Source organism: Rhamphochromis longiceps, linkage group LG23, assembly GCF_057381845.1.
Source record: "Rhamphochromis longiceps isolate RC_006_pf linkage group LG23, R_longiceps_female_GT1.1, whole genome shotgun sequence".
Classification (NCBI taxonomy): Eukaryota; Metazoa; Chordata; class Actinopteri; order Cichliformes; family Cichlidae; genus Rhamphochromis; species Rhamphochromis longiceps.
This window is the reverse complement of record NC_140578.1, coordinates 24,579,637-24,588,472: the sequence shown is the minus strand read 5'-3', so window position 1 is coordinate 24,588,472 and position 8,836 is coordinate 24,579,637. Positions and strand designations below refer to the sequence as shown.

At 41.4% G+C, this 8,836-nt stretch overlaps 1 long non-coding RNA gene across 1 annotated transcript; it reads right to left on the bottom strand.

Annotated features, from left to right (window-relative positions):
* Nucleotides 1-729: 729 nt before the first annotated feature.
* Nucleotides 730-3,759, bottom strand: LOC146642016 (uncharacterized). Its single transcript, XR_014909788.1, has 2 exons — nucleotides 3,465-3,759; nucleotides 730-1,844 (listed from the first exon to the last, which is right to left on the bottom strand). It is a non-coding gene; the product is annotated as an uncharacterized LOC146642016 (long non-coding RNA).
* Nucleotides 3,760-8,836: the final 5,077 nt, after the last annotated feature.

The following is an 8,836-nucleotide window of genomic DNA, read 5'->3' as shown; positions in this document are numbered from 1 at the left end:
TGGTCGACTCCATGCAGCACGGATGTGAAGCAGTTCTCAAAAACAGTGGTTATACAACTAAATATTAGCTTAGTGATTCACAGGAATGCTAAATCTGAATGGTTTTTTTCAGTTTATTGAGTAAATATTTGAGTTTGTAATGAAAAATGCAGACACTGCTATTTTTTTGAACAGCCCAGTATCATGTTTTGCTTCATTTTCTGTAAAGTAATTGAAATATTGATACTTTGTTCTTCATGTTTTGATGTAAAATATAATGTGCAGTGTTCCCAATGAATGGAAATAAAAATATTATACGGATTTTGAGCTTTACTCACGTTTTAAAACACACTGTTATTATTTTGAACACAACTGTACACTACACTCACTGGCCACCTTTGTTAGGTACATCAGCTACTACTTAATGCAAATATCTAATCGGCCAATGACATGTCAGCAACACAGTGTATTTTAGGTAGACATGATTGAGACAACCTGCTGAAGTTCAAACTGAGCATCAGAATATGAGAGAAAGGTGATTTAAGTGAGTTTGAACGTGGCATGGTTGTTGGTCTGAGTATTTCAGAAACTGCTGATCTACTGGGATTTTCCCACATAACCAGTAGTGTTTATAGAGAATGGTCTCAGGTCAGAGGAGGATGCTCAGGCTGCTTTAAGCTGCCAGGAAGCCAACAGTAACACCAAAAAACAAAAAACCACTTGTTACGACTGAGGTATGCAGAAGAGCATCTTGGCGGCAGCAGAAGAGCACACCGGATGCTGCCCCTATCAGCCAAGGTCAAAGAATGAGGCTACAATTTGCAGGGGCTCACCAAAATTGGACATGCTAGCATGTTAATATCAACCAGAATCTGAGGAATGTTTCCAGCACCTTGTTCAATCTATGTCATAACAAATTAAAGCAGTTCTGAAGGCAGAAGGAAGTCCAATCCAGTACTAGCAAGATGTATCTAATAAAGTGGCAGATGAAAAGGCAATGAGTCTTTTTAAAAATAACCAAACATCCATTTTAAAGCATTAACATCTCTTTCACAGAGCTCCCGTCACAACAATCAGAAAATTTTAGAATGAATGAAAATGGCAACAAAATATTTAAATGAAGTTGTTTTTTAATCAATTTTCAGATTTATAATCAGCAACAAAGAAAAAAGCCCACCGCTCACTTTGAACAACAGAAAACCCCACAAACAATAATCACCAACATCTGGCTCCCTATCAAACAACTCCTCAGAAGTGGGCTTCACTCTGAACCTTCAACACATTTTCCCCCCAAATACCTCGCACACTTTTTCTGTACCGTCTGTACCTTTGCTGCTCTTTGAGCTAACAGCATGCTCATTTTCTTCCCAGTCTTGGCTCTCATCTATGGCAGAGCTGTCTTTGGCTCTGGTTCACTGTTAGGGATGTTCAGCCCACAGAGACCTGGTTTAGTTCTTGCCCTCAGTAACCTACCAGGTTTTCCAGGACCTTGTGTGAATCAGGATCCAAACTGGAATAAATCAACATATGAAAACAACAAAAATGGAAGAGAAACATGTTGCCCGGTGATCTAAAGAAACTCAACTTTTAGTGTCAGTATGGACATGTGCTGAAGGCTTCACTGGGAACGTAAATGTGTGAAGAATGCGCAGTCAGAACCAAACAGCCCTTTGATTACTCCCCCCGTAGATAAGTAAGGAGTCACCATAAAGTTATTAGCCTCCTGCTTGTCCCTCATGCCAGGTGCAGGTTTTCTCCTCGTCCTCTTTAATCCGTGACCTCTGAGTCCTTCTGGTCCACACTGGAGTTCTGCTCCTGGTTGGAAACCTCCAACTTCTTCTTAAAAGCTTGATTGTGTGGGTCATCTGGAGGGAGACACACACACAGACACAAAAAGTGACGAGAGTGATGAGAGGACAACACAAAACAAATATATTATAGTAACAGCAGAGGTCTGATGGCACAGATGGTAATCATTCGTTTGGGGCATTCTGTTCATAACTTTCACAGAGAGTTTTCAGATGTAACCGAGGGAGGTGGAGGGTTTGTAGGGTTTGGTGGAGTCGTCGTTCTGGCCTCACTGAACATTGGCCTGCAGGTTGCACTGGAGCTGTTTCCAGTATTAGCACCTCCGAGTCTGAGGAAGACGCTTGACTTGCTGCCTCGGGGAGGAGTTCAAGCATCTCAGGAAGGAGCGGTACTCATCCACATTGAAAGGAGACAGTCGGGTCGGTTCAAGCATCTGATTAGGAGGAGATTCCAGCTTAATTCTCAAACAAACTGAAGATATTCTATTCCCTAGAAGAGTTGGAGGAGGTGGCTTGGAAGAGTTAGAGCTGTGCTCTTCAGCTGAGACTGTGGCACTGTGTCCTGGGCTAGCATAAGCGACAAAAAAAATGGAGCTGTTTCTGATTAAAAACCTACCAAAAACAACCAAACACAAGAACCTTTAAAAGGCACAAAACCTTCAGAGGAAACAAACATTTTACCTAAAATTACCTTTTTAAATTTTCCATGTGTAGCAGCATAGTTTATAGAAAGTAACTCTCTGGACGGTGTGCAAGCGATCAGTCTGCAATCAACACCAGTAAAAGAATTGTTTTACTTTTAAGTTCTGTCGTGTCATGATTGGTCAGTACAGAAACCAATACAAACGCACCCAATCCAAGTATCGATAGCAACGCTGGTATTGGTATCAGGCCGGTACTAGTGCAACAGAATTGACGCTTTGGGTTGTTTGTCTTCCGTAAGTTCCCTACATTGTTCACGCGAGTTTCTGCGGCCTATAGGTAATGTTATATTTTTATATTTGAACCATTTTTGCGGTAAAATAAGCATTTTCTAGCCTAAAAAAACATAACAATATAAATATTGTCTTACCGCTGAACACCACATTGATGATCCAGCCTATAGAGCAAGGTGTTTTTTTCCATGCATTTAAGGCGTCTTATATACGAAACACCCTGCTGAATACATACAGATGTGTCTCAAAAGTGTCTTTAAAAGTGTCAGGAGGGTTTTTATGGCTTTAAATTGATGAAAATAATAAAATAAACACATGGTTTCTGATTCGCAGATTTTCCACGTCCTGGACCATAAACCCTGTGTTAATCCAGGGGATGCTGTATTTGGTGGGGTTGTATTTTCACACACAATACTGTAATACGATACTGTAGTGGTCCCACCCACTACTGCATAGCCCGGCAGGATTGGACTCTTTAGCGTGCCACTTCTGGGTCCCCGGGCCATATGTTTGACACCCCTGCACTCTACCCTTTCCTCTGTTTTTTAATAATGGGGTCTGGGTGCAGCAGACTGTCTCTGCCTGCAGCTTTATAGCTTTTTGTTGGTGGCCTCCTCAGCAGACTCTGCTGATCTCCGCCCTGTCCTGTTCCTCACCAACACCCTCGGTGTCACCGTCCTCGCCCCTTCTTGTCAACACCGCGCAGTCACACCGAGTGTGGTTAAATCAGGATCTTACACACCTATTCTGTATAACTTTACTTCGGGTTTCCAGATGACATCCAGCATTTTCCGTTGCTGCTCGATCTGCGCCTCGTACCGGACGGTGGTTTCCTCCAGCGCCGAGCACAGGTCATCGCCCACAGCCGACATCCGCTGCCTGAGGCGCTCTCTGAAAGACCCAACCGAGGACATCTTCACTCCCACCGACGGCTGGGTTTAGTGCGAGCACACAACAAAGAGGTCCTCCAGCCGAAAAACACCGAGATAATGCCGGTAGCGCCTTCTTCGTCTTCAGCTGGGCAGCGGTGGCGCAATGCTGCCCTCTGCCGTTCACTTGTGAAATCCACATGGAAAAACATGCAGGACACTAACGCTTTTTCCTATCTGTTAAATTTGATCTGTTTTGTGCTGATGTCACTGATACTGAGAGAGTGGTAGAGAGAAATCGTAACACATTTGGATTTTGTGACACTTGGAGAAGACATAAAGTTGATTTGGTTGCATTTTGAACCCTTAGATTTCTTCTCCTGTTCTTCTGAAGCAAACTTGGAAGAAAATAAAAGGTGGAATTAAAAAACGCCAAATACTACTTCAAGGGCTCGTAGGATATTAGTAGTGTGGGGAACATTTTATGCTTCCTTTTAATATGTCCACTGTGTGAGCCTTCATGTTACTCACCAAGGAGATCTGGGCTGTCAAACACAATATTTATGCACTTACCTGTCCTTTGCGCACAGAGATCTCTCTATATTTTGTGAATCTTTTAATGATATTATGCACTGTAAATGATGAGATATTCAAAATCTCTCCCAGTTTTATGTTGATGATTACTCTGAAACCGTTCCACAATTTGCAGGTGCAGTTTTTTGCTGATTGGTGAACCTCTGCCCATCATTACCTCTGAGAAACTCTGCCTCTCTATGATTTTAGAGGACGCTTTTTATACACCAAGTCACATTAATGAACATTAATTAACTAATGTTTAGGTTAATTAATTAACCTAAGTAGTTCCCAAAAGTTCCTCCAGCTGTTTCTTTATAACACCACACACTTTAAATTCATTATTAGCTCAGATTTTTCTTAAATTTTCTAAGTTTTAACATTTTGTATGTTTTCTGTGTTTTAAATTAGAAAAAAGCTTCATGAGATTGGGAAATCGGTGCATTCTTGTTATTTTAAAAGCTATGCAATACTTAAAATCACTTACAGTATACTTATTTCTTTGTTTCCTGTAAGGACCTGATTTGTTACACTCATGTTACACTCATTTACTTACCAATTGTAAGTAAATATAATTACATTGTAATTTCTAATAAAATACATTGTAATCCCATTTAATCACAGGTTAATTATGCCCCTAGTTGCAGGTCATATTTCAAAGTGTTGGCTCCTGACTGTGAGGAAATGACACTGTAACACTGTGTAACATTAAAGCAGTGACTTCTTTATGCAAACCCAGACTGAGCCCAGGGTGAGGACTCTGTGTGCACCAACACTCTGGGTGAACTGAAACCAAACCAAAAAGAGAAACACTGTTTTTTTCCCCCTTGTGGTGTTCACATCAAATCATTTCTCATTAGCAGTGTGCCTTTGTCATGGATGCATGCACGTGGTCAGCATGTATGAGGAAGAACAAAGTCTTGGTGAACTTTAGCTGTCCATCACTCTTCACAGGAACGCAGAACTGATCCAGGAGCTTTCACAGGCCTGAGCCCATCGCACCAGGCCGCCGCCTCTGAATGTGAACGTCCTCATAATCCTCAAAGTCCTCCGGAGCCTATAGCTCCTTCATTCCTTCCTTCAAACAGTCCCCTAAGCATCTTTTTTTTTTCTTTTTTTGGAAAGGTGCGAGAGTTTGCGATAGTGGAGATCTTTTTCATGTCGTGTGTTTCGTCCTCCTCCCCCTCGGAGGTCCACAGATGCTCTTCTGTTACATCTCTCTCACTTTTTCTGCACCCGGTCCTCATGACTGCTTGAGTTAGAACGTGACAAGAACGCCAAATCTCAGGTTAAAGTCTTTTAGACAAGTCACTTTATTTATAAGAAGAAGCAACACCTGTATAAAAAGGAGATACAAGCTGGAATCAATGATAACAATTACAGAAAAAAAACCTTTCAGCTTATGAGTTATGCAGCAGTAAGACGTTAGATTGGAGGATTGAACCCACATTATTACACTGTGTGCATTCACAGGGAAACAAACTGTTTAAAGTCAGCTCATTTACAGAAAATAGAACTTTTCTGTGGTTATATTTCACCTGCATCTGGTTTCCCGTGTAGTGAATCTAACACAGCAAAGCTGAGAACATGCCACAGACACCAAACGAGTCGTGCACACTTAAAGTACATCAGAAATTCAACGACTTTCCACTTTAATGAAAACAGTTTGCAGTACCAGCATAGAGGAGGAAGAGGGGGCTGGTATTTCAGAGTAAAGTGGAGCTCATAGTGGGCTCAAAGAAGCGAAGAACTCCCACATTTATTATTATTATCATATACATTAACAGTGATCATGCCGCAGGTCCCAGCAGAAGGTTTTAAAGCCACATATTCCCGTCAGATTCAGATCTAGGCTTTGGTTAGCAAAGCAATCAGTGGATTTGGAATATTTTGCCATCATGAAGAGCGCACTCAGCAACTCTATCTCTAAATCTTGTGTCACCGAGACAACAGGTAATAATTGGAAGGGATTAGAGTGCTTTATTTCTGAGGGGTAAACCCCTCAGGGAGCTCCTCACAGTTTACAACTGAAATTAGCATTGTCTGCTAACAGGGCAAGAACTGAACACTTGAATCACCCGACTGGATTACTTCAGCCCAGAGGTAAAGGACAGAATACACACAGAAGAGCCCAAGTGATGCATCAAGAACCTGATTTACCGATTCGACTTTTAACCTCCAATCCGCAGCTGATTCATAAACAGCAATTTAGTTTCTTCTGTGAGTTTGTGCAAAATTTCATAATGAGGCAAGAAGGTAAGACTGAAAAAACGGAATTATATCCTATTAGTTTAGAAATTAAATCATTTGGCCTAGTATTAGAGTCACAGCTTGTATTTGCTTTGTGCAAACCTAACAGCCCTTTGGTGGAGCTGCCAATAAGGCCCTGGTGATAAAATTTAAGAGTTTACTGATCAACATTTTTATAGTCTGGCTTATTGGACAAACTCTTATTATGAAGAAAGCCAAAGTATTTCTTTCTAATTAGAAACAGCATGCATTTGGTTTGTTATACACACTCACTGGCCCTCAACGTTGCTATTACGGGATTAGTCCCGTTTTGGACATGGTCACCAATCTTATGTTGTCCAATTTTCTGTTTTGGTTCAAAGGTTCCTCTCCTAGGCTAACAGGAGTAGTACCTGCTGTGGTCTTCTCCTTCTTCTGAGATCAGCAGTTTCTGAAGTACAGTCACTTAAATCACCTTTCTTCCTCTTTCTGATGCTCACACTGAATCCAGCAGAATGTCATGACCATGTCTTCATGCTTAAATGCTGCCATGTGATTAGCTAATTATACATTATTGTACATAACCTTGGCTTTTCTATAAAGTCCAACATGCTCAAGTGACACCCAGAAGACAGCATTATTTCTCAGACATCAGCTTATAGCTTAGTTTTCATTTTGTAACTATTTTCAAAAATGTTTGCTGGGTATTTTAAATGTTGTGCACACAGAAAGGTAAGAACTTAGAAGAACAGGGGTTTAGCCTCAGTTTGCCTTTCTCAGCTGTTTTTATGTGTGTCCTCAGTAAAAACTATTTATTACAATTTAGAGTAAAAAAAACTATTTAGAGTAAAATATATGACAAAGCAGGATAGTTTTTATTCTGCATGTTTACCCATTTGTTTTCTCAGTCAGATTAAACCCTCACCTGTCACATCTGGTCTCTAAGCACCAAGAAGGCAAGGTTTTACATCAGGACTGCCCTACCATTGGGTTACATTATGGGCCATCTTTTATATACAAACTGACAACATCCTCCCAGGTTTTTGGCTTCAGTCCTCAGCCATTTTCCAAGCACAACATTCAGAACACTTTGGATATTTGTGGAGAAGTACGAGACATTATGGAGGAAGATAAAAACAATGGTCTCGTTTGACGTTGAATCTCTCTCACTTGCATTCCAGTTACTGGAGTAGTGGAGGTAGTTCATAAGACATTAAAGGGTGACCCTACCCTTCACATCAGGACTAGTCCTCTGTCTACATTTCACACACAACTGCCATTACTACAGGCAGAAACATGGTTGCACCAGTTTTACCCAATGTAGGTAAAAAAGGGCTCCAATATTCTATCCTGAAACACCACCAAGCCATTGAGTTTGTTAGACTGTGGAACTAGTACTGAAAAGCTGATGTGTACCATAGGCCAATGCATATGGATACATTAAGGCATGACTCTCATCACCCACTGGAGCACAAATTAGTTGTCATCAGGATGCTACAGCACAGTGTGAATATCATCCCCACAGATACAGAAGCCAGCAAAGCAGAAGAACATCATATCAAGAAGGCCCTGAATAAATGTTGTCATCCCAGCTGGACATTTGTCAGAGCTGGGAAGATAACCCAACAATGCTCCAGGCGATCCAGGAAAGAGTATGGACAGCCACCGCCTAAGTGAAAACCACTGGTGAGCCCTTATGTGTCAGGAGTTTCGGAACAGCTGAGACTCAATTTTTCAAACCCAGAAAACACGCTATGCTAAAAAACGATCTACCCCAAGGAAAACAGAGTAACAGGAAACAAAGTAATATCGTGTACATGGTGAAGTGCCCAGAGGATTACTGTGAATTATAAATTGTGGAAACCAAGCAAGCTCTGGCCAACAGGATGGGAAAACACAGAAGAGCTACCTCATCAGTCCAGGACTCTGCAGTCTTATTATGCCTACAAGCTAGTGACCACTCCTTCGGTGATTGGCTGTAGCTCAGGAGGTCGAGCATGTCATGTACTAATCCAAAAGTTTGTGGTTTGATCCCATGGCTGCTCAAGTCTGCATGCCAAATATCCTTGGCAAGATACTGACCTGACGTTTTGTGAATGTTAGACAGAAAGCACTTAAACACTGAAAAAAGTGCTTGGGTGAATGAGGCATGTTGCATAAAGTGCTTTGAGTGCTGTATGAGAACCAGTCTATTTACCAGTAAGTGATGAGGATGTGCACATCCTGGTAGGAGTCAAGGAAGCCATTTGTGTGAAAAGAGAATGACCATCTCTGAACCGAGGAGGGGGCCTAAGGGTGCCATGTCTTTGTATTTATACAACATTTTAATCATTATTGCTAGTGTCAGTCTTTCTTCAATAGCACGTTTTTTAAGATCAGGGAAACCTGATCTTGAAACCTGCAGTCAGCTGAGACTCACGTAGTCAGTTGGATTAGTGATGAA